Raw genomic sequence first — 27,100 nt, 5'->3', positions numbered from 1 at the left:
GAGCATGAGGACGATATCAATACCACTGAGGAGATGGCTGAAAATCAGAATAATCCACTACCTCTTATGGTTGCCGCAAATCCTATAAATCATAATCCTACTCCTCGTATTATGTACGATTATGCTAAGCCTAATTTAGTAGGGCTTAGACCTGCAATTGCTGCAAATAATTTCAAACTGAAACCTAACACTATACAAATGATTCAACATTTTGTTCAGTTTGATGGTTTGCAGGATAAAGACCCAAATACTCATTTGACCAACTTCTTAGAGTTCTGTGATACTTTCAAAATAAATGGCATTTTTGATGATGCCATTCGCCTTCGGTTATTTCCCTTTTCATTGAGGAATAAAGCTAAACAGTGGTTGAACTTCTTACCACGAGGTTCCATCACTACTTGGGAACAAATGACCGAGAAGTTTCTACTAAAGTACTTTCCACTCGTTAAGATAGCCAAATTGAGGAATGATATCTATAGCCAAATTGAGGAATGATATCTCTTCCTTTGTATAGATGGATTTACAGATTTTATATGATGCATGGGAGAGGTATAAAGACTTATTGAGAAGGTACCCTCACCATGGGTTACCTTTATGGCTACAGGTTCAAACTTTTTACAACGGTTTGAACCCCTCAACTAGGCAGTTAATCAATGCAGCCGCCGGTGGAACCTTAAATATCAAAACACCTGAGGAAGCTTATGAATTTATTGAAGAGATGCCACTGAATAACTATCAGTGGCAAGTCATGAGGACAAAGCCTAATAAAGTAACCGGTGTTTTCAACCTCGACATGGTCACTATGTTATCAAACCAGGTAGAGCTTTTAAATAAAAAGATTGATGGTTTATGTGTCTCTGTGCAGGTACATTCGGTGATGTAGTGTAACACAAGTGGAGGGGGAATGAATAATACAGAATGCCTAGCTTACGACCCTAGCACTAGAAATGAACAAGTCAACTATATGGGTAACAATTCTAGACCTCAGAATAACCCCTATAATAATACTTACAATGCAGGTTGGAGGAACCATCCCAATTTTTCTTAGGGTGGTCAAGGCAATCAAAGACTACAACCCCCTCCAAGCTTTCAACCACCTTACCAACAGGAAAAGAAGCCAAACCTTGAAGAGATGCTAACGAAATTCATCTCGATGTTAAAAACACGTTTCCAAAACACCGAAACAGTGCTTAAAAATCAGCAAGCGTTGATTCAAGGTCTCGAGACTCAAATAGGTTAGCTTACTAAGCTGATCTCAGAAAGATCACAAGGTAGCTTGCCTAGCAACATCGAGACTAACCCAAGAGAGCAGCTTCATGCGATTACCATTTAATATGAAGAAGGGTTAGTTGAGTCCGAACCAGAACCAAGGCAAGAAACTGTGATAAGTCAAGATAAGGTGGATGAAAGCCAGAACAAACAAAAACCGATAAGCAGAGAATATACACCTCGCGTGCCATACCCTAAAGCGACCAAGAAAGACCACACAGATGAAAAATTTGGTAAATTTCTTAACATCTTAAGAAAGTTACATATTAACTTACCGTTTATTAAAGCTCCTTCGTAGATGCCCAACTCGGTTAAATTTTTAAAGGAGCTTCTAGCAAACAAATGGAAGTTAGATGATTCATTGCATGTGAAGTTGAATGCAGTTTGCTTGGCCATTTTGCAGAACAAACTACCTAGTAAATTGAAAGATCTAGGGATTTTTACTATTCCTTGTTTAATTGGTAGTTTAGCTGTTAATAATGCTTTGGCGGACTTAGGGGCAAGTATTCACGTCATGCCCTATAAAATGTTTAAGCAACTAGATCTTGGGAAGCCCAAACAAACTAGGATGAGTATTCAACTAGCAGATAAAACTATTAGATTTCCTAGGCATATCATTGAAGATGTACTAGTAAAATTTGATAAATTCATATTCCCAGTAGACTTTTTTGTTTTAGACATGGAAGAGGACGGTGACGTTCCTTTAATCTTAGGGCGACCCTTTTTAGTAACTGATAAACCATAATATATACATATTTTTATCTCATGCTTGGCATATTTTTGGATGATTTACCATAAGATTTAGTGAATTTGATGTTTCTGATCCTTTAATTTTGATGGTCATGAAACTAACTATAAATTTAACAAAGGCAAGCACACCTATCGAATAGTAGTATAGTTCTGGTGAGACGGAAAATATAGTATCCACGAGGACTAAAAGTACTAGTAATTACTATATTTTTATTATCTAGCCTAAGAATTAAAGTGTGTTTTTAAACTAAAACTAATTATGTAAATTAACTAAGATTACGGCAAAGATAAAGTTTAGAAAATACTTTAGGAAAAATCGATGGAAAAAGCAATACCCAAGGAAGAATCCACCTAAATTTCACTTATTACTTCTGAATTAGACAATTTATTTACTTAACTTAATCTGTAGAAACCCTTAATTTATGTTAATAACTCTCTTAAGACTAAGAACAACTGTCTTTAGGTTGATTAATTGAAATCTCTTTCTAATTAAAACCTCTATTGTCGCATTAACTCGATCTATGGATTCCCTTATTAGATTTGACTCTAATCCGACAGATTTATGTTGTCCTATCTTTAGGATTGCATTCAACTCCGCTTAATTATGAATGATTTACTCTTAAACAGGGACTTTCGCTCTACTGAATAAGCACATCAATACCTGAATTAATATCCTGGAATATTAAAATAAGAATTTAGAACTCACAATTAAGAATAAGAATAAGTTTTTATCATATAATTCAAATAGTAATAAGATTCATCATAGGTTTCATCCCCTTTAGCATTTAAGGAGTTTAGTTCATACTAATGGAAAACAACAAAATATAAAGAAAACCCCAAAGAACTTCTAGAAATTTGGATGAAAATCTTTAGTCTTGATGTAGATCCTTGCTTTCGAGATGATTCGGATGGCTGTCCTTAGGTATTTTCTACTTCCAACTCTGCGTGTCACCTTTAATCTTGTTTTAGGGTGTTTATATAGGCTTTAAAATGCTTCTAAACCCTCAAAAGTGGCCTTTTCCGAGTAGAACTAGACTTGGGCTCGACAGGGACACGGCTATGTACCACGCCCGTGTGCAAGTGCTCAAACCGTGTGCAATTCTGACTTGGATTAATGTCGACACGGCCACGACACACGAGCGTGTGGACTGCCCGTGTGGAAGTGCCTAGGCCGTGTGTAACACTGTTTTAAGCCCAATTTGTCCGTTTTGGCTCGTTTCTCGCTCTTTTTGTTATCCTAAGCTATCCTAAGTATTAAAACATGAAATTAAAGGATTATGAGCATCAAATTCACTAAAACCAAGGAAAAAATCATTCCTAAGTATGCCAAGCATGGGGTAAAAATATGTATAATTTACAGTTTATTAAATATCCCCACACTTAAGCATTTGCTTGTCTTCAAGCAAAATCCTCAACTCACAATCAAAATAAATTCTTCTTAACTTATAATTCTCATCAATAATGTTTCAAAATAATCCACAAGCAGTCATACATTGAATATTTAACTAAAAGAACACTAAAGTTTCAAATAGTCAAAGTTGAGCATTTTAATCATAAAATTATAGGCATCCCCCTTTATCTAAGCAATTATCTTTAATTCCAAATTGATAATGGTTGACATCCTCACTAAAGGTTCACTCAAATCATTCAATGTGTTTAAGGTTCAATGATTAAGCACTCATTAGTCAAACATGAAAAGTTATTGCCATAGGCTTGCATGAAAATCAAATCTCCACCACTATAAGTGAGATGATACACAAATTAAAAGGTCTTTGAAGGGTTGTAACGGGGTTTTGGGTTAAGGTGTGGATAAAGCCTGAAAGAGAAACGGTTAGAATCGAGATTAACTTGATAAATTACATAACTGGAAAAATAACTAACATTAATTGAATAAACATGAGCTTCATTTTAGAATATGGTATTAAATACTTAAGCTCAAAAACAAAGAATTACTACCAATATTTTATTTTAAGAATAAGAACAAATAATTGTATAAGAGAAAATTATAAGATTCAAATGAAAGAAACTAGTTAGGCAATTAACAAAATCAAATCTCGACAGAAAGGGACTCAATAAATTAGGAAGAATTCTCAATGAATCAAAAGGTATGATATAGGGGTTAAAATTTAGGGTAAATTAAAAAAAAATAGTTTGTTAAGTTCAAAGGGTTTCACTAAGGGTTAATTATGAGGATAGGCTTTTTATGGGGTAAATGGGTTAGAACCTAAGTGCCTTTATCATTTTCGTATATCAAATCAAAGGTGTGGTCTTGACATGTATATTCGATGCAAGTTATAAAATAACAATTCTGTGTTGACACACTTATAACCAATAAAATCAGTGAGCAAGAAAGATATATGCTCTTAAAAGGATTAAAATCTCACAAAAATTATGGGTATTTGATGTCAAACCTGTAAATTCAAAACTTCAAGATAATACCTCAATTCAGGGAAACAATCTAGCAATTTTATTTCTCAAAAGTCAACTCATCATGCTTGATTCCCTAATGTCTTTAAAGTTCAAACAATCAATACACAATTACCTATGGTTTAATTTAAAACATATCAATAAAAATCATAGGTCAATCAGAATTTACTCTAATAACGATATGAGAAAATTATTAAGAACAAGATAAAAATTCAGGGATTTTCTGATAATCACATAAATAACCTCCCTACACTTAAGGTATACATTGTCCTCAATGTACAGAGGTAGATAATAGCAATATAAGCATAAGATTAGAAGAGAGGGAGAGAATCGAAACTGCCCTGAATTTGGATGTAATCCCTGAAAGAGCGGGAACAGGTTTAGAAGCATTGAAGGTGAAGTGTATGTGACATGTAGATAGAGGTGAAGGTGGTGGTAGAGGTTGGGTTCCACAATCACAGTGGCTAGCGAAAAGGTTATCATGGTGGTCGGTGTCGTGGTGGCTATGGTTGTAGTCGAGCAGGACATGGAAGTCGTGGCTGATTGTATGTGTATGCCTTAGCAGTACCCATCGACTAAACCTTTTGAAACTGCGATACCATCAATAATATTTAAGGAATTTATATGTATATGGTTGATCGCGTGATTTCGTGATAGGTTTTAAATATTTATAATTGCTCATTCTTGAACTAAGTATTATCACGATGTAGGCAAGTGTACCTATCAAACCGTAGTATAGTTTTAGCAAGACCGGATTGTCGAACCCAAAGGAGCTAAAAGTACTAGTAATGACTGTCTTTTTATTATCTACCTAAGAATAAAGAGGTTTTTATTTTAACTAACTAATTGTCTAAACTAAGAACGCACAGAGAAAAGAAGTAGGGAATTTCTTTTGGGGAAAATCAATTGACTTAAGACAATACCTAAGGAAAAATCCACCTAGACATTACTTGTTATTCTGGCTCCGAATCGGACGATTTATTCATTCAACTTGTTTCGTAGACATCCCTAAGTTATGTTATTATCCCTATTCAAGACTAATAATGTCTAATCCCTAGATTGAATAACCAAGACTTTTCTCTAATTAACACTCTAGGGTTGCATGAACTCGATCTATAGATCCCCTATTAGGTTTCACCCTAATCCGGAAAAATCTTGTCACCCTATGTCTAGGCACACAATCAACTCCGCTTAATTATGACAAATGTACTCTTAGATAGTGTCTATTCCTCTTCTGAATAAGAGCTTGTCTTGAATCAATATCCTGGGATATTAAAACAAGAATTAAGAACACATAATTAAGAACAAGTTAAATATTTATCATACGATTCAGAAAATAGTAACAAGATTCGTCTTAGGTTTCATTCTCCTTTGGTATTTAGGGGTTTTAGTTCGCAACTAAATAAGAAAACATCTCAGAATAATAAAGAATACAAAACATAAAGAAAACCCAAAACTCCTGAAGGGAAATTGAGGAGAGATCTTCAGTATTGATGATGAATCCAGCTCCTGAAATGGATTAATTGGCTTCCTTGGAATAATTCCTTACCCCCTATTCTTTGCCTCCTTTTTCCTCCTCCTCTAGGGTGTATTTATAGGCTTTGGGATGCCTAGAAGCCCTCAAAATTAGCCTTTTCTGAATTGGAATCAACTTGGGCTCGACGGGGACACGTTTGTGTTCAATTACTTTAGGCCATGCTCGAGCCTGCCAAATTGGCACGGCCATGTGGTCTGCCCGTGTGAGGAGGTCCAGGCCATGTTGATTTCGTACTTTGGCCCATTTTATCCTTTTTTGGCTTGTTTCTCATTCCTTTTGCTCTCTTATTCTCTCCTAAGTATAAAACATGAAATTAAAGCATTAGGAGCATCGAATTCACCAATTCTAATGAGATATCATCCATAAAATGCATTAAACATGGGGTAAAAATATGTATAATTTACGATTTATCAAATACCCCTACACTTAAGCATTTGCTTGTCCTCAAGCAAAATTCTCAACTCATAATCAAAATAAATTCTTCTCAACTTATAATTTCTATTGATAATATCTCACATTAATCCATAAGTAATCATACATTGAGAATTCAACTAAAAGAACATAAAAGTTCCAAACATTCCAAGTTGAGCATTTTATTCATGCAAACATAGGTGTCTCCCCTCATCTAAGTAATTACCTTTGATTCAGAATATCACAAAGTTTTACATCCTCACTAAAGATTCACTCAAATCACTCGAGGTGTTTAAGGACAATAAATGAAGCACTCAATAGTCAACAATGAAAAGCCATTACCATAGGCTTGCATGAAAATCAAATCTCCACCACTATAATTTAAGATGATACATCAATCAAAAGGTCTTTAGAGGGTTGTAACGAGGCTTGGTTAGGGGGAGTGGTCACAAGCTAAAAGAAAGGGTTAGAATCGAGATTGAATTGAAAAATTACCTAACTAGAAAAAGAGTTAATCTTCACTTGCGTACAACAGAGCTTCTTCTCAGAATATGAAATTACAGATATGTATACATAGTTTTTTTTAAGAACAAGTTAAATAATCAAACAATACATAGCTAAGCAATTTCTTCAACTCAAATCTCGACAAAAATAGGAATCAAATTAATTTAGGGGATTTCAACAATAATGGGTTAAGGGTTAATATTGAGGTTAATACAAGGAATCGCTTGTTAGGTTCAAGGGGGTTTACTAGGGGTTAATCGTGGAGGTAGGCTTTTCATGGCATGAGTGGGTTAATCCTAAGTGCCTTAATCATTTTGACATATCAAATCAAATGGTGTGGTCTCAACATGCATAATCAAGCAAGTTGAAGAATAATAGTTCAATACTGATGCACTCAAAGCAATAATAAAAGTGAGCATGAAAGAATTAATAGATGCTCAAAAGGATAAAAAATCTCACAAAAATTATGGCTTTTTGATGTTTAGACTCATGACTTCCAATTCAAAGTAATACCTAGACTTGGGGAAACAACCTATAATTTTAAATTTTTAAAAATCAACTTATCATGCTTGATTCTCTAATGTCTTAAAGTTTAAACAATCAATGCATAAATCCCTATGTTTTAATTCAAGATATATCAATCAAAATCATAAATTAATTAAAATTTATCCTAAATATGATATGAAAGCTTTTCAAGAGAACAAGGCAATCATTAAAGGATTTTTTTGATAATGAAATAAATATTCCCCCCACACTTAAGATGTACATTGCCCTTAATGTACAAAGATAGATAATAAAGTATAAAAATAAGATAGGGAGAGAAGTGAAAGTTCCTGTATGATGAATTCCTCGAACTAGAGTTTTGGAGAGAAATCGGTTCGAGAGTGGAGGAGGACACTCCGGCAGTCGTAGAGGTTCATTAGTCCATAAGTCCTATGCCAAAAGAATATTATATCTAGTGGTAGCTATGGTCGTGGTCGATCAGGACATGGTAGTCGTGGGAACCTTTCCCGGTGGAGTTTTAGTTCCTATGTAACGATGAGCTTAAGAGCTCTATATAACTGTGATAAAATCAGGAACTTTTTAGGGGATATTAGGGAGAACAATTACTCAAAAAGAAATAATCAAAATTAATAATTAAAAATAAAATTTCTAAAATCTAATAAAAATTAAAAAGTAGTTTCAATAAAAATTAAAAACATAAAATAATAAATAAATATTTTTAAACATCTTCATTGCTGGATGGCTCGCGAGGTGGGACTGGTGATAAAATGTGAAGGTGTTGACAAATCTGCTGTAGAGTAGCATCAATGTTGTCAAATTTTTGAAAACATTGCTGCTCAAATTGGATGAGGCGCTCAGAGATGTCAGCATATGAAGCCACCGCATGAACTGGACGAGAGGGTGGTGGTGGCTGAGTTGGTAGGTCCTCATACTGTGGGGGGACATCATCAGGAATGTCTTCGTAGGCCTCCTCCTCGGTAAATTGAGTGAGACGATACTGGAGAGGGTAGGTTCCTCGGCGTCTCTCAATCATCCTCATGCTAAGCATGCTTGAGATGCCTTGTGGAGACATCTGGCCAATAAGGGTGAGGGATGATTCTTGGGCTGCGGTGTTGAGGAGCCCAAAGTGTCACGCCAGTCGAGTCACGTAGGGGCCAATAGAGATGACCCCCTTCCAATGCTGCTCCATCTGGTGCTGAATTGCGAGGGCGATGAAATAGGCAAGGTCGATGACGTGCCCTTGCAACATGCACCATAAGAAGTAGACGTTGTGGGTGTTGACGACGCCAGTACTCTCTCGCCTCTCTGTAATCGTGTGAGCTAAAATAGCGTGTAAGTACCTTAGGGATGGTGGGAGAACTGATGCCTTGGAGCGGCTAGGATTGTAGGAGGCCGTGCAAGGGCCAAAGTGTGCCAGCACTTCGAGGGAGAGAAATGTATGTGGTGACTGAGAGCATGTAGTTCATTCTCCTCCTTGAACTCCTCTGTATATAAGCCTAGTGTAGCACCAAACTCTGGGATGCTTAGCTGGCGGACTAACCCGCCTAGGCGAAACTGCACCATGTCGGGATCATCGTAGTTCGTCATTATGGTCTGGAGATGGAATGTTGAGCATAGTTCCATCGTGAACTCCAGGTATGTTTGTTCGATGATCCCAAAGAATAGCTCCCAAGGGTCAGTGGTTAAAAGAGCCCGAATTTTATCAGCCATCTGAACTTGTTTTACGGCAGCCCAGTCGATGCAGCGACCCGCAATTAAAGGTCGGGCCCGAAGTATCTAGAAAAGTTCTTCCTGAGGCCTTCGGGGGAACTATAGAAGAGGGTGACGAATTTTTGCGGTTGGACTCACGGAAGAGGACGCTCCCTTCCTCTTCTTTGAAGCAGGTATGGTGGTTTTCTTTCCTCTTGAAGACAACATTGCGAGCTTGTAATATAAAGAATAATAATAATAGGTAAACGGATTCGAAAAAATAGAAGGCATGAATTTGGAACTAATTATTTCAGCCAATACTATTAATATGAAGCAAACTTAACCACAATAACAATGAGAATGAGAATAGAAATGTAATTGGTATGAGGTTTTCCTAATTTAACACGGAATGTATGATAACTAACTTAGGAATGCAAATTAAATGATATACATTGGCATGGTAATAGCATGAGAATAAACATAATAATGTCGTGGGTATGAGATGTTCCTAATAACTTGATTTAACACCAAATGTATGATAACTAATCTAAGAATGCAAATGAAATGATGGAAAAATGAAAAATAGTTCAAAAGATATGAAGATTATGTTGATAATAAGCATTAGAAATAAGTAAAATAGAAGTGAAAGGAGTACACAAACGCTAAGAGAAAGAGATTGAGCGTCAAAAATGAAGTGGGAAGTAGCAGACAGGCGTGGCGAGGAGGCTGTGTGGAGTTGCAGCGGCTAGGGTTAGGGTTTTTGAATGGGGAAGAAAGTGAATAGTGCAAGGTATTTATAGATTTTGGGCCACACGGCCAGGACACACGCCCGTGTCCCCTAATTTCAGCTCGTGTGATTTGCGAATTTCAAAATTGGGTGCCTCTGACATTTAGTACACGCCCGTGTTCCTCGGGCGTGTGGGTTCACACGATCGTGTCGGACAGCCGTGTCTAGCTTCGTTCGCTTCTCCCACGTCCGTGTGTGCAACCCCACGCCCATGTTAATTTAACAGGTTCGACCACGAGCTACACACCCGTGTTGTTTTAACAGGTTCACCCACGGTTCTTCCGCACGGGCGTGGAGTACGCCCGTGTTGTTTTGGTAGGCTCGACCACGGCCATATCGCACGGTCATGGCATTTAATTGTAGCCCGTGTTGGGGAAATCTTTTGCCCTGTTTTCACACGGCCTTAAGCACTCCGGTGTGCTTGGCCGTGTCTCTGTGGAAACACCTGTATTCAAGATTTCTATTAGTAAGTTAGGAGTTAAATACCAAAATTTAAAGAAATTAATATTGTTAGTTCTCGGGTTGCTTCCAAAGAAGCGCTTATTTATAGTCTAAGCTCAACTTACCTCTCCAGTGAATGGTCATGGTGGTTTGAGGAGTTTATACTCCTCATTCATGCTATCAATCTCATCAAAATAGGATTTTAATCGGGTATTGTTTACCTTAAAAGTGTCGAACTTGGGATAACTCACCTCCACCGTACCGAATGGAAAAATAATGAGTACAGTAAAAGGGATTTCCTCATTCGGTGTGGTAGTGACAATGTGAGGATCTACGGTATCTAATAAGACCTTATCACCAACCTTAAGTTGATTTGGAGAGGTATCGGGCTTGTTTTGGCATAGTTTCGGTTTGTCAGGTGTTCTTGGTTTGTGCATCCGCCATTCATCAAGTTCCTTGACTTGTAGTCTTCGATCTTCATGAACAGGTCCTCTATTATTGCTTGAGAATGACTCGTGTGCTTTCTTCAGACTCATTTTCTACAAAGTAGGTTGCACCATATTGTTAGGTTTAGTAGAATGGTTTAAATGATCACCTTCAATTCCTGATGTGTTGCAAAAATTGCGAGCTTGAAGGGTGATTGTTTCGTCTCCCACCCGGAGTGTGAGTTCACCTGTGCTAACATCAATGATGGTTTTAGCAGTTGCTAAAAATGGCCTTCCTAGAATTAAGGGAGTGTTGCTATCCTCTTCTTTGTCTAGAACAATAAAGTCAACGGGAAATATAAATTTATCGATTTAGCACATTTTCAATAATACCTCTAAGGAATCTTATAGTTTTGTCTGCTAATTGAATGCTCATCCTAGTTTGTTTGGGTTTCCCGAGACCTAGTTGCTTAAACATTTTGTAAGGCATGACGTTGATACTAGCCATTAGATCAGCTAATGCATGATTAACATCTAAACTATCAATTAAGCAAGGAATAGTAAAGCTCCCTGAGTCTTTTAGTTTGTTGGGTAGTTTATTTTGGAGAATGGCCGAGCAAACTACATTCAGCTCCACATGCGACGCCTTGTCTAAATTCCGTTTATTTGCTAAAAGCTCCTTTAAAAATTTCATTACATTTGGCATCTACGATAGAGCTTCAATAAACGGTAAGTTAATATGTAATTTTTTTAAGAGTTTAAGGAATTTACCAAATTGTTCATCTGAACGGTCTTTCCTTGTCGTTATGGGGTATGGCACACGAGGTTTATATTCGACAGTCAATGGTTTGTTTGTATTTTGATCTACCTCACCTTGACCTTTACTTACCACATTTTCTTGCCTCGGTTCTGGTTCAGGCTCAACGACTCCTTCATCATCTTGAATATTAAATGCGTTGAGTTGTTCCCTTGGGTTAGGTTCGATATTACTTGGAAAACTACCTTGTGGTCGTTCGGAGATTAGTTTGGAAAGCTAGCCTATCTGAGTTTCGAGGCTTTGGATCAACACTTGTTGATTTTTAAGTGTTTTCTCGGTGTTCTAAAAACGGGTTACTGACACTGATATAAACTTTGAGAGCATCTCTTCATGGTTTGGCTTCTTTTTCTGTTGGTAGCCCGGATGATGTTATGGTCTTTGATTTCCTTGACCGCCCCATGAGAAATTGGGGTGGTTCCTCCAACCTGCATTATAAGTGTTACTATATTGATTGTTTTAAGGTCGAGGATTATTACCCATGTAGTTTAATTGCTTGTTATCCATGCTATGGCCATAAGGTTGGTATTCTGATGGTTTGTTCCACCGCTACTTGCTTTACACTGCATTACTAGGTGAACCTGTGAAGAACTAAGAAAACCAACCTGATTAGAGAGCATGGTGACCGAATCAACGTTATAAACACCAGCTATTTTCGTTGGCTTTGTCATCATGACTTGCCACTGATAGTTATTCAGTGACATCTCCTCTATAAACTCATAGGCATCTTCTGGTGTTTTATTGTTGATAGTTTTGCCCGTCGCTGCGTCAACCATTTGCCGAGTCGAAGGATTCAGACCATTGCGAAATGTTTGTACTTGGAGCTAAAGTGGTAACCCATGGTGGGGGCATATTCTCAAAAGGTCCTTGTATCTTTCCCATGCATCGTAGAGTGTTTCTAAATTCATCTGCACAAAAGAAGAGATATCATTACGTAATTTAGTCGTTTTAGCCGACAGAAAGTATTTTAGTAAAACTTTTTCGGTCATTTGTTCCCAAGTAGTAATTGACCTTCGTGGTAACGAGTTCAACCACTGTTTAGCTTTGTTCCTTAATGAAAAAGGGAATAACTGAAGATGAATGGCATCATCAGAAACGCTATTGATTTTAAATGTATCGCAAAATTCCAGAAAGTTTGCTAAGTGAGCATTGAGATCTTCATCCTGCAAACCATCAAACTAAACAAATTGTTGTATCATCTGAATAGTGTTAGGTTTTAATTCAAAAGTATTTGCAGCTACAACAGGTCTAACTATACTAGATTCAATTCCTATTAAAGAAGGTTTAGCATAATCATACATAGTGCGTGGAGCAGGATTTTGATTCACCGCAATTGCAGGAGGTAATTGATTGCCTTGGTTTTCAGCCATCTCTTCAGTTGGGGGTTGTGTATCGTCTTCTTGCTCGTTCTCTGTGTATCTTAAGCTGGGCCTTATTTCTCTTTGTTTCTACGAACTGTACGATCAATTTCTTCGTCAAAAAGTAATGGTCTCGACGGGTTTCTTCTAGTCATAAACTATAAAAACCTGCCAAGAGAAAGAAAGAGTAGGTTAATAAATAATAATAATAAAAAAATTAAATTAAATTGTAAGAAAAATAAATGGCTAAAGTAATAAAAATTGAGCGTTCCTAATATTTCAGTTCCCCAGCAACGGCGCCAAAAACTTGATCGTGTGATTTCGTGATAGGTTCTAAATATTTATAATTACTCGTTCTTGAACTAAGTATTATCGCGATGTAGGCAAGTGTACCTATCAAACAGTAGTATAGTTTTAGCAAGACTGGATTGTCAAACCCAAAGGAACTAAAAGTACTAGTAATGACTGTCTTTTTTATTATCTAGCCTAAGAATAAAGAGGTTTTTGTTTTAACTAACTAATTATCTAAACTAAGAACGCGCAGAGAAAAGAAGTAGGGAATTGCTTTTGGGGAAAATCGATTGACTTAAGACAATACCTAAGGAAAAATCAACCTAGACTTTACTTGTTATTCTGGCTCTGAATCGGACGATTTATTCATTCAACTTGTTCTGTAGACATCCTTAAGTTATGTTATTATCCCTATTCAAGACTAATAACATCTAATCCCTAGATTGAATAACCGAGACTTTTCTCTAATTAACACTCTAGGGTTGCATTAATTCGATCTATGGATCCCCTTATTAGGTTTCACCCTAATCCGGCAAAATCTTGTCATCCTATGTCTAGGGGCGCAATCAACTTTTCGTAATTATGACAAATGTACTCTTAGACAGGGTCTATTCCTCCTCTAAATAAGAGCTTGTCTTGAATCAGTATCCTGAGATATTAAAATAAGAATTAAGAACACATAATTAAGAACAAGTTAAATATTTATCATACGATTCAGAAAATAATAACAAGATTCGTCTTAGGTTTCATTCCCCATAGTATTTAGGGGTTTTAGTTCATAACTAAATAAGAAAACATCTCAGAATAATAAAGAATACAAAACATAAAGAAAACCCTAAACTCCTGAAGGGAAATTGAGGAGAGATCTTCAGTCTTGATGAGGAATCCGGCTCCTGAGATGGATCAATCGGCTTCTTTGGAGTGATTCCTTACCCCCTATTCTCCGTCTCCTTTTTCCTCCTCCTCTGGGGTGTATTTATAAGCTTTGGGATGCCTAAAAGCCCTCAAAATTATCCTTTTTCGAATTAGACTCAACTTGGGCTTGGCAAGGACCCGCACATGTTCTATTACTTCAGGCTGTGCTCGAGCCTGCCAAATTGGCATGGCTATGTGGTCTGCCTGTGTGAGGAGGTCCAGGCCGTGTTGATTTTGTACTTTGGCCCATTTTCTTCGTTTTTGGCCCGTTTCTCATTCTTTTCGCTCTCCTATGCTCTCCTAAGTATAAAACATGAAATTAAAGCATTAGGAGCATCAAATTCACCAATTCTAATGAGAAATCATCCATAAAATGCATTAAACATAGGGTAAAAATATGTATAATTTACGGTTTATCAATGATTTGTTAGGGTTAGTAATAATGAAATAACTAGATACAATAAAATTAAAAGTATACTAATAAAAGTCTTGTAAGTAATTGATAATAAAAGTGCAAAAGAAATGCCAAAATAAAAATAAAATAAAAAGAGAAGCAATTTAAAAATTAGAAGGACTTAATAGTCCTCGTCGACAACTAGATCGTGCGGTGGTGGTGCTGGAGGCGATATGTGAAAATGTTGGCAGATTTGTTGTACCGTCGTCTCGATGTTGTCGAATCGCTGAGTGTAATACTGCTCAAAGCGATAAAGATGGTCAGAAACTTCAGATATTGAAGCAGCTGCATAAACTGGTTGGTAGCGTGGTGGTGGCTGTGATGGTGGGTCCTCTTGAAATGCAGGGATATCATCAGGAATATCCTTGGCGTTATCCTTATCGATAGCTCGTGCAAATCGGTACTAAAAAGGGTCGAACCCACGATGATGCTCAATCATTCGCATATGGAGCATACTTTGGATGCCTTGTGGGGACATCTGGCCAATGAGAGTAAGTGATGAAGACTACGCCACTGTATTCAGGAGCCCAAAATATCATTCTAAACGAGTCACATATGGGCCGATGCTGATGACTCCCTTTTGGTGTCGTTCTGTCTGGTGGCGGAAGGCAAGGGCAACAAAATATGTGAGATCAAAAGTATGCCAATGCTTCATGCTCCATAGGAAATATGCAACGTGAGTGTTGACGACGCCAGTGCTCTCTCACCTGTCCGTTAATGTGTGTGCCAAAATGGCATACAGATAGCGTAGAGCTGAAGGTAGAGTTGATGCCTTTGAACGGCTAGGATCATAAATTCCTGTAGCAGGGTGGAGTCGACCTAACATGATGCAGGTGAACGATGTATGTGGCGGTGAAGGTGGGGGAAATGGTCGGTCTCCATAAAATCATCCGTATACAACCCCAGGGCCGTGCCAAACTCTGGTACACTGAGCTGACATACGAGGCCGCCAAGTCTGAACTGAACAGTGCCTAGGTCGTCGAACTCTATCATGACGACTTGGAGATGAAATGTCGAGCATAGTTCCATGGTGAACTCCAGATAAGTCGGCTCGATGATGTAAAGAATCAGTCCAAAGGGGCGGTAGCGAGAAGAGCTCGAATGGCGTCAGCTAAATGTATTTGTTCCAGTGCGGCCTAGTCGATACATCGACCTACACCAAGGGGTCGAGCCCGTAATATCTGAAATAGTTCCTCCTGAGGGCCAAGTGGCAACTGGAGAAAAGGGTTGCGCACTTCAGTGTTTACGCTCGAGGAGGTCGCACTTGACCCCTTTCTTTTCTTATGGACTCAGACGGCAGTCTTTTTCCCACGAGTATTTGTCATGGTGTACCTAAAAAAGATAGAACAATGATATGACTAAATTTGGAATACCAATCAAATACATCGTGGGATAGGATATGGGGGTAGGACTAAATGTGTGAGAAAATAAATACTAATAAGAAAAATGATCAAAGTGTAGAATCAAGTCCTATATGTGCTACTACCTAAGCCATTAGTATACTAATTAAATTAGCCATAATAAAGGACTAGTAACTAGACTAAACTAAACTAAAAATTCAAAACACCTAATAGTGAGTAAGGATGATCCTATAAGCAGCATGGTAGAATAAAACATGGTAATGAATCCCAAAATAATAAAATTAATAAGAATAAACGGCTAAATTAAATAAGAATCACATAATAAAGTGAAAAGAAATGTAAATAAATAAAAGATGAATAAAAAAGAGATAAAAATAAAGAATAAAAGAAAATAAAAGTAAAAGAAAACAACGAATAGAATAGGATGATATAAGGTGTAACCAATAAGGGTTGGTGGTGGTCGGCTGGGGGAAAGAAGTGGCACGACGGAGGTGGCCTTGGTGTGTTGCTGGCTCGGCTTAGGGAGGTGGTCGGATGGTGGGGGGTTGCAAAGGACTGGGTTGTTGTTGGAGATGAGGTGCGATGGGAGGTAAAGAAAGGGGGTAGAAGGAAAATGGTTGTTGCCGGTGGTTCGTCGAAGGTGGTAGCCAGAGTAAAGGAGGGTTGCGGTGGTGAGAGGATGAATAGGGAAAGGAGATGATGAATAGGATTTTAAATAGGGATGGTTTTACGGTTTAAGGATTTAAAGAGAAATGGGGGTTTAAAAAGGGACACGGCTGTGTGAAACCCGTGTTGGGCCACACGATCGTGTGGCTCGAATTTAGCCCGTGTTTATCAAGAAAATTGAATGCCTAATCGTTACACGGCCTAGGGACACGCCTGTGTGTCCCGGCCGTGTGGTTCACACGGTCGTATCGCACTACCGTGTGCGTTGTTGTTCGCTTCTCCCACGCCCATATGCAACTCAACATCCCCGTGGCTTAATGTGTGCATGATGTTTTATGATTTAGGACAGTATCACCCACGGCCTATGGGCACGCCAATGTTCCAAGTCCGTGTTTCTCACACGGTTGAATCGCACGGCCATGTGCTAGGTGATTCGTCATGCCCAGGCCTGTGTCATACACTCCACGCTCGTGTTCTATAGTCAGGTTTATCTACGGTCTCAGGCACGCCCGTGGGCTTTGTCCGTGCGGTTCACATGGGCCGTGTGATTTTAACGTAGCCCTTGTTTCTACTGAATTTTGGGTAACTTAAAGGGCAGTTTCACTACGGTGTGTGGCACGGTTGTGTCCCTCCACCGTGGGCTTCACACAGCCATATCGCAAGGCCATGGCTCCTTTGTCGCACCCGTGTGCCTCTATTTTGGAAAAAATGTGAGTCCTGTTTCAACACAGCCTTAGCCACGCCAGTGGGTCTAGGCCATGTTCAATACTGTCAATCATCTCATTAAAGTGCTCAAGGTTTACACGGTTCCAAGCATGCCCGTGTCTCCACCCCGTGAGTGTTACACGGCCTAGGACACGCCCGTGGGTCTAGGCCGTGTTCACCCCTGTCAATTGTCAAAATTACCTGCATTTGAACTATGAATAGTTAAAGAAAAATTAAACCCTATTTAGTGAGGTTAGTGCTTGGGTTGCCTCCCAAGAAGCGCTTATTTAAAGTCTAAGCTCGACTTTACCCTGTGACATATTTAGGCAGGTTCGTGGACCCGTAGCTCTTCTCTATTATCCTTAAAGTCCTCACCTTTATAAATTTTAAGACGATGTCCATTTATCTTGAAGATGCCGTGAGTTGGATGACTTACCTCTACTGTGCCACATGGAAAAACAGTTGGACGACGAATGGACCTGACCATCGTGATTTTAGCTTCCGAGGAAACAATTTGAGCCTTGAGTTGTATAGCAAGACAAGATCTCCAGTTTCAAATTGATTGTGTTGCTTTAAAAGAGCATCATAGCGGCATTTCGTGGTTTCCTTGTATAGGCGTGAATTCTCATATGCATTAGTTTGCCACTCATCTAACTCGTTCAACTGCATCAACCTATTTTCACCTGCAAGTTTGAGATAGAAGTTTAGAAACTTTATAGCCAGAATGCATTGTGTTCTAACTCAAACGGTAGATGGCAACTTTTTACATAAACATGTCTGTAAGGGGATGTTCCTATGGGGGTTTTAAAAGCAGTTCTATAAGCCCATAAAGCATAATCTACTTTCATCGCCCAATCCTTCCTATTTGATTCTACTGTCTTTTCTAGGATACGTTTAAGCTCTCAGTTTACTACTTCGATTTGTCCACTAGTTTGAGGATGGTAAGTGGTAGCTATTCTGTGGTGAACTTCGTATTTCTTAAGGGTCTTATCAAATTGGGCGTTACAAAAATAAGTACCCTTATCACTGATAATTTCTCTAGGTGTTCCAAATAAGTACCCCAAGCTTTGGAATGTTAGATATGGCCTAAATTTACCGAATGCAAAAACCACAGCTAGCAGCTCTTTCTCCGTAGTGGTGTAGTTTTTTTTTTGCGACTGTCAAAGTTTTGCTGGTATGATAGGTAGGTTGAAAATGCTTGTCTCTTCGCTGTCCCAAAACTGCACCTATTGCAAACTTGAATCGCACATTAGTTCGAAAGGTAATTCCAATCAGGTGTGATTATAATTGGAGCATTAATCAATTTATCCTTTAAAGTATTAAACGCTTCTAAACATTCTTGATCGAAATTAAAGGGCACATCTTTTTCTAGTAATTTAGTCAACAGCTTAGCTATTTTAGAAAAGTCTTTAATAAATCTTCTATAAAACCCATCATGTCCTAAGAAGCTTCTAATAGCCTTAACCGGACTAGGGGGAGATAGTTTTTCAATGGTTTCAATTTTGGATTTATTAACCTCAATCCCTTTACTAGAAATTTTATGTCCTAACACAATACCTTATTGAACCATAAAGTGACATTTTTCCCAGTTAAGCACAAGGTTCGTTTCCTCACATCTTATTAAAACTCATTTTAAATTTTTAAGGCAAAGATGGAAAGAGTTACCGAATACTGAGAAATCATCCATAAATACCTTCATGATGTCTTCTACGAGTTCGTCAAAAATGACCATCATGCAGCGCTGAAAAGTAGCAGGAGCATTGTATAATCCAAAAGGCATTCTATGATAAGCAAACATACCGTATGGACATGTAAATGTCATCTTTTCTTGATTTTCAAGAGCCATTGGGATTTGAAAATAATTAGAGAGTCCGTCTAAAAAGCAGTAGTACATGTGCGCTGATAATCTTTCCAACATTTTATCAATGAATGGCAGGGGGAAGTGATCTTTTCCCATGGCATCATTCAGATTCCTATAGTCAATGCAAACTCTCCAACCTGTGACTGTCCTTGTTGGGATTAATTCATTCTTCTCATTGGCTACAACAGTCATGCCTCCTTTCTTAGGAACAACCTACACTAGACTTACCCAAGAACTATCAGAAATAGGATAAATAATTCCAGCATCTAGGAGTTTAATTACCTCAGCTTTAACAATTTATTTCATGTTGGGGTTCAGTCGTCTTTGAGCTTGCACACATGACTTATTCATATTCTATTAAAATTTTGTGGGTGCAAAAAGAAGGGCTGATCCCTTTAATGTCAGAAATTTTCCAAGCTATGGCCCTTTTATGCTCTCTTAATACTTGAGTAATTCCTCTTTCTCCTTGGGTTGCAAGTTAGAAGCAATAATCACTGGTAATTTAGAATTATTTTCGAGGAATACGTATTCCAAGTGATTTGGCAATTGTTTAAGTTCCAGTTTAGGAGGTTCTTCGATAAAGGGTTTTTGCTTAAGTTCATCGTTTGCCTTAATACCCTTATAATCTGCTTGTCTTGGAAAGGGTTCATTGGAATTTAGTTCAACTTTTATCTTACCTATCTCAGAATCATCATCATCTACCTCCTCTCATTGGGCAAGACACAGTTCCAACGTGTCCTTATGTATGATTTCCTAAAAAGAATCTTGAGTAGCATGATCAATAGAGTCAATAAAATAACATGAGTCATCCTATTCCCTAGAAAATCTCATGGCATCATAAATTTTAAAAATAATGTCTTCGTCACCTACTCTAAGCACAAGTTTACCATCACCCACATCAATAACAGCCCTAACAGTGGCTAAAAATGGACGACCTAAGTTTAAAGGCACTTCAACATCTTCATCCATGTCAAGCACAATGAAATCAACAAGGAATATCAATCTATCTACTTTTACAAGTACGTCCTCTATAATAACCCTAGGATATTTAACACATCTATCAGCTAGTTGAATACTCATCCTAATGGGTTTAGGTTCCCTAAGACCAAGTTGTTTAAACATTTTATATGGCATCAAATTAATGCTAGCACCTAAATCAGCTAGTGCCTTCTCAACATTCAAACTACCAATTAAGTAGGGAATAGTAAAACTTCTTGGATCTTTCAGTTTGGTTGGCAGTTTATTTTAGAGTATGGCCAAGCATTCCTCGTTAAGTTCCACTGTAGATAAGTCTTCAAACTTCCTTTTATTTGTTAGAAGCTCCTTTAAAAATTTTGCATATGTAGGCATCTGCGATATAGCTTCAACAAAAGGTAAGTTAATGTACAGTTGTTTAAAAAGTTTAAGAAATTTACCGAATTGTGCATCCATGCTGTCCTTCTTCAACTTTGCTGGATATGGAATTGGTGGTTTATATTCTTTTGGCATTGGATTGTTATTGTTTTTTGGTTTTACCTCATCTCATTCGTTTTTGTCAACTTCTTATGATGGCTTCTTTTCAGATTCAGCTAACACTTTCCTACTCCTTAGTGTAACTGCTTCCACATGCTCTTTTGGATTGGGTTCGGTGTTCCTAGGTAGACTTTCTGGTGGTTTCTCTGAAATCATCTTGGCCAACTGCCTTATTTTATTCTCGAGTCCTTGAATTGATGCTTGCTGATTTTAAGTGCAATTTTAGTATTCTGAAAACAAGTATCCGCTACTGAGATAAATTTTGTCATCATCTCCTCAAGGTTCGACTTTTTCTCTGGCTGGTACAATTGTTGGATCCTCATCTTGAAAATCATCAAACTGAACAAACTGTTGTATCATTTGACTCGTGTTAGGTTTCAATTCAAAATTATTTGCAGCAATAGTAGGCCTAACTATACTCGATTCAGTTCTTGTTAAAGTTTAGCATAATCATATAAAGTACGAGGAGCAATATTCTAATTTACTGGGTTTGCAGCAATCGCAGGAGGTAGCAGATTATTCTGATTATCATCCATCTCCTCGATTGTATTATGGATATCGTCCTTTCACTCTTCCTCTATGTATTGTAGGCTTCGCCTTATTTCTCTTCGATTTCTGTGAGCTGTGCTTTCAATCTCACTGTTGAAAAGTAGAGGTCCTGATGGGTTTCTTCTAGTCATAAACAATAAAAAAATGCCAGAAGTAAGGAAAAGGAAAATTTTATAAAAAAAATTAAATAAAAATAAAAATAATGGCTAAAGTAATAAAAATCCAATGTTCCTAATATTTTAGTCCCCGACAATGGCGCCAAAAGCTTGATGGCCGTGAAACTAACTATAAATTTGACAAAGGCAAGCCCTAGTAGTATAGTTCTTGTGAGACAGAAAATATCGTATCCACGAGGACTAAAAGTACTAGTAATTACTATATTTTTATTATCTAGCCTAAGAATTAAAGTGTATTTTTAAACTAAAACTAATTATCTAAATTAACTAAAGATTACGACAAAGATGAAAGTTTGGAAAATACTTTAGGAAAAACCGATGGAGAAAGCAATACCCAAGGAAGAAGCCACCTAGACTTCACTTATTACTTCTGAATTAGACAATTTATTTACTTAACTTAATCTGTAGAAACCCCTAATTTATGTTATTAACTCTCTCGAGACTAAGAACAACTGACTTTAGGTTGATTAATTGAAATCTCTTTCTAATTAAAACCCCTACTATCGCATTAATTCGATCTATGGATTTCCTTATTAAATTTGACTAATTCGGCAGATTTATGTCATCCTATCTCTAGGATTGCGTTCAACTCCGCTTAATTATGAATGATCTACTCTTAAACAGGGACTTTCGTTCTCCTAAATAAGCACATCAAAACCTGAATTAATATCCTGGAATATTAAAATAAGAATTTAGAACTCACAATTAAGAATAAGAATAAGTCTTTATCATATAATTCAAATAGTAATAAGATTCATCATAGGTTTCATCCCCCTTAGGTATTTAGGGAGTTTAGTTCATACTAATGGAAAACATCTCAAAGTACGGAAAACAACAAAAACATAAAGAAAACCCTAAAGAACTTCTAGAAATTTGGATGGAAATCTTCAGTCTTGATGTAGATCCTTGCTTCCGAGATGATTCTGATGGCTATCCTTAGCTATTTTCTGCTTCCAACTCTGCGTGTCACCTCTAATCCTCTTATAGGGTGTTTATATAGGCTTTAAAATGCTTCCAAACCCTCAAAAGTGGCCTTTTCCGAGTAGAACTAGACTTGGGCTCAACAGGGACATGACTGTGTGCCACGCCCGTGTGCAAGTGCTCAAACCGTGTGCAATTTTGACTTGGATTAAGGTCGACACGGGCGTGTGGTTTACCTGTGTGGAAGTGCCTAGGCCGTGTGTAACACTGTTTTAAGCCCAATTTGTCTGTTTTGGCCCGTTTCTCGCTCTTTTTTTTTATCCTAAGCTCTACTGAGTATAAAAACATGAAATTAAAGGATTAGGAGCATCAAATTCACTAAAACTAAGGAAAAAATCATTCTTAAGTATGCCAAACATGGGGTAAAAATATGTATAATTTACGGTTTATCAAATTTTAAGAGAGCTTAGGATAGCAAAAAGAGCATGAAACGGGCCAAAACAGGCAAATTGGGCCTAATTCAGTGTTTCATATGGCCTAGGCATTTTCACACTGGTAAAGCACACGCCCGTGTATGACACACGGGCATGACAGACGCTCGTGTGTCATGGCCGTGTCAACATTAAACAAAGTGAGAATTGCACACAGCCTGAGCACCTTCACACGGGCGGGACACATGGCGTGTCTCTATCGAACCAAAGTCTAATTCTATTCAGAAAAGGCTAACTTTGGGCTATTTTTGGCATTCCAATGTTTATATAAACACCCTAGAAGAGGATCAAAGAGGGGGACGGAGGGTGGAAGGTAGGAAATACTGAAGGACAGCCATCGGAATCAGCTTGGAAGTAGGATTTACTTCAAGACTAAATATCTCCATTCAATTTCCTTAGAAGTTCTTTGGGTTTCTTTATTTTTTGTTGTTTTCCCAATTTTGAGATGTTTTCCATTATTATGAACTAAACTCCCTAAATACCTAAGGGAGATGAAACCTAAGACAGATCTTATTACTATTTGAATTATATGATAAATACTTGTTCTTATTCTTAATTATGAGTTTTAATTCTTATTTTAATATTTCAGGATATTAATTCAGGTTTTGATGTGCTTATTCAGTGGAGCAAAAGTCCCTGTTTAAGAGTAGATCAGCCATAATTAAGCGGAGTTGCATGCAATCCTAGAGATAGGACGACATAAATCTGTCGGATTAGAGTCAAATCTAATAAGGAAATCCATAGACCGAGTTAATGCGACAATGGGGGTTTTAATTAGAAAGAGATTTCAATTAATCAACTTAGAGTCAGTTGTTCTTAGTCTCGAGAGAGATATTAAAATAAATCAGGGATTTCTACGGATTAAGTTAAGTGAATAAATCGACTAATTTAAAAGTAATAAGTGAAGTCTAGGTGGATTCTTCCTTGGGTATTGTCTTCTCTATCAGTTTTCCAAAAGTATTTTCCAACTTTAATCTCTGTTGTGATCTTAGTTAATTAGATAATTAGTTTTCGTTAAAAAAATCCTTTAATTCTTAAGCCAAATAATAAAAAGATAGTAATTACTAGTACTTTTAGTCCTTGTGGATACGATATTTTCGGTCTTACCATAACTATACTACTGTTCGATAGGTGCGCTTGCCTTAGTCAAATTTTTAGTTAGTTTCACTACCATCAAGTTTTTTTGGTGTCGTTGCCGGGGACTAAGATAGTAGGAATGCTTGATTTTTATTACTTTAGCCATTTTTACTTTTATTGCAATTTATTTTTTGTTTTTAGTTTAATTTTTATTTTCTAAATTTTTCTTTTTAATTGCTTCTAGAGGTGTCTCTAGTTTATGACTAGGAGGAACCCGTCAGGACCTTTGCTTTTGGACAGTGAGATCAGAGCACAGCTCGCAGGAATCGAAGAGAAACAAGGCGGAGTCTACAATACATAGAGGAAGAGCGAGAGGACGATATCCATACTACAACTAAGGAGATGGCTGAAAACCAAAATAATCCGCTGCTTCCTGTGCTTACCAGAAATCCAGTGAATTAGAATCCTACTCCTCGTACTATGTACGACTATGCTAAGCCTAATTTAACGGGGGCTGAATCGAGTATTGCTAGACCTACAATTGCTGCAAATAATTTTGAATTGAAACCTAACACTATACAAATGATTCAACAGTTTGTTTAGTTTGATGGTTTGCAGGATAAAGACCCAAATACTCATTTGGCCAATTTCTTAGAGTTCTGTGATACTTTCAAAATAAATGCCGCTGCTGATGATACCATTCGCTTTTGGATATTTCCCTTTTCATTATGGAATAAGGCTAAACAGTGGTTGAACTCGTTACCATGAGGGTCAATCACTACTTGGGAACAAATGACCGAAAAATTCTTACTCAAAAAAATTGAGGAATGATATCTCTTCTTTTATGCAGATGAATTTAGAAACACTTTATGATGCATGGGAGAGATACAAAGATCTATTGAGAAAGTGCCCTCACCATGGGTTACTTCTTTGGCTACAAGTTTAAACTTTCCACAACGGTTTGAATCCCTCGACTAGACAAATGATTGATGCAGCTGCTGGTGGAACTATCAATAATAAGACACCTGAAGAAGCTTATGAGTTCATAGAAGAGATGTCACTAAATAATTATCAGTGGCAAGTCATGAGGACAAAAACGACGAAAGATCCGACGTTTTTAACGTTGATTCGGTTACTATGCTTTCCAATTAGGTGGAACTTTTGAATAGAAAAATTGATGGTTTATTTAGTTCTACACAGGTTCATCCAGTAATGCAGTGCGATGCAAGTGGAGGTGGAACGAGCAATTTAGAATATCCATCCTACGGCCCTAACATAGAGAATGAGTAGCTGAATTATATAGGTAATAATCCTCGGCCTCAAAATAATCCTTATAGTAACACTTACAATGCAGGTTAGAGGAATCACCCAAATTTCTCATGGGGAGGCTAAGGAAACCAAAGACCACCACCCCCTCCAGGCTTCCAACAACAACCTTATCAGCAAGAGAAAAAGCTGAACCTTGAAGAGATGATGACAAAGTTTATTTCAGTAGCGGAGACTTGTTTTCAGAACATTGAAACTGCACTTAAAAATCAGCAAGCATCAATTCAAGGGCTCAAGAATCAAATAGGACAGCTGGCTAAAATGATTTCAGAGAGACCACCAAGGAGTCTACCTAGTAACACCGAAGCCAATCCACAAGAGCATGTGAAAGCAGTTACATTAAGGAGTGGGAAAGTGTTAGCTGAAACTAAAAAGAAGCTGCCACCAGAAGCTGACAGAAAAGATGACGAGCAGATAAAACCTAAAAAAATGAAAAACCGGTGTTGAGGGAATATAAACCACTAATTCCGTACCCAGTAAAGTTGAAGAAAGACCACATGGATGCACAATTCAGTAAATTTCTTGAACTTTTTAAACAGTTACATATTAACTTACCTTTTGTTGAAGCTATCTCGCAAATGCCTACATATGCAAAATTTTTTAAGGAGCTTCTAACAAATAAAATGAAGTTTGAAGAATTATCTACAGTGGAATTCAACGAGGACTGCTCGGCCATACTCTAAAATAAACTGCCAACCAAACTGAAAGATCCAGGAAGTTTTACTATTCCCTGCTTAATTGGTAGTTTAAATGTTGAGAAGGCACTAGCTGATCTAGGAACTAGTATTAATTTGATGCCCTACAAAATGTTCAAGCAACTTGGTCTTAGGGAACCGAAACCCACTAGGATGAGTATTCAACTAGCTGATAGATCTGCTAAATATCCTAGGGGAATTATTGAATATGTACTCATAAAAGTAGATAAATTCATATTCTCTGTTGATTTTTTTGTGCTTGACATGGATGAAGATGTTGAGGTGCATTTAATTTTAGGTCGCCCATTTTTAGCCACTGCTAGAGCTGTTATTGATGTGGGTGATGGTAAACTTGTGTTTAGGGTAGGTGATGAAGAGATTATTTTTAAAATTTATAATGCCATGAGATTTTCTAGGGAACAGTATGATTCATTCTATTTTATTGACTCTATTGATCATGCTACTAAGATTCTTTACAGAAAATCATGCATAAGGACACGTTTGAATTGTGTCTTGCCCAAGGAGAGGAGGTAGATGATGATGATTCTGCGATAGGTAAGATACAAGCTAAACTAAATTCCAATGAGCCTTCACTAAGACAGAAGAGCTACGAGGGTATTGAGGTAAACAATGAATTAAAATTAAAGCTCTCTATTGAAGAACCTCCTAAATTGGAATTAAAACAACTACTAGATCACTTAGAATATGCATTTTTTGGAAATAATTCCACATTACCAGTGATTATTACTTCAGATTTACGATCAAATGAAAAAGATGAGTTACTCCAAGTATTAAAGGAGCACAAAAGATCCATAGCTTGGAAGATTTCTGACATAAGAGGGATCAGCCCTTCTTTTTGCACACATAAAATTTTAATTGAAGATGAATACAAACCTTTTGTGCAAGCTCAAAGACTATTGAATCCTAACATGAAAGAAGTCGTAAAAGCTGAGGTAATTAAACTTTTAGATGCTGGAATTATTTATCCTATTTCTGACAGTTCTTGGGTGAGCCCTGTGCAGGTTGTTCCTAAGAAAGGAGGCATGGCTATTGTGGCTAATGAGAAGAACGAACAGATCCCAACATGAACAGTCACGGGATGGAGAGTTTGCATTGACTATAGGAAATTGAACGATACTACAAGAAAAGATCACTTGCCCTTACCATTCATTGATCAAATGTTT

General features: G+C 37.5%; 3 non-coding genes across 3 annotated transcripts; 1 reads left to right on the top strand and 2 right to left on the bottom strand.

Annotated features, from left to right (window-relative positions):
• Positions 1-481: 481 nt before the first annotated feature.
• On the bottom strand, positions 482-588 carry LOC121229926 (small nucleolar RNA R71). Its single transcript, XR_005927877.1, has one exon. It is a non-coding gene; the product is annotated as a small nucleolar RNA R71 (small nucleolar RNA).
• An 11,804-nt stretch (positions 589-12,392) lies between these two features.
• LOC121229896 (small nucleolar RNA R71) lies at positions 12,393-12,499 on the top strand. The gene has a single exon (XR_005927850.1). It is a non-coding gene; the product is annotated as a small nucleolar RNA R71 (small nucleolar RNA).
• Positions 12,500-24,712: 12,213 nt separating this feature from the next.
• LOC121230110 (small nucleolar RNA R71) lies at positions 24,713-24,819 on the bottom strand. The gene has a single exon (XR_005928062.1). It is a non-coding gene; the product is annotated as a small nucleolar RNA R71 (small nucleolar RNA).
• Between the last annotated feature and the right edge of the window lie 2,281 nt (positions 24,820-27,100).

This window comes from Gossypium hirsutum, chromosome A05 (assembly GCF_007990345.1).
Source record: "Gossypium hirsutum isolate 1008001.06 chromosome A05, Gossypium_hirsutum_v2.1, whole genome shotgun sequence".
Taxonomy (NCBI): Eukaryota; Viridiplantae; Streptophyta; class Magnoliopsida; order Malvales; family Malvaceae; genus Gossypium; species Gossypium hirsutum.
This window is presented reverse-complemented; position numbering and strand designations above follow the sequence as displayed.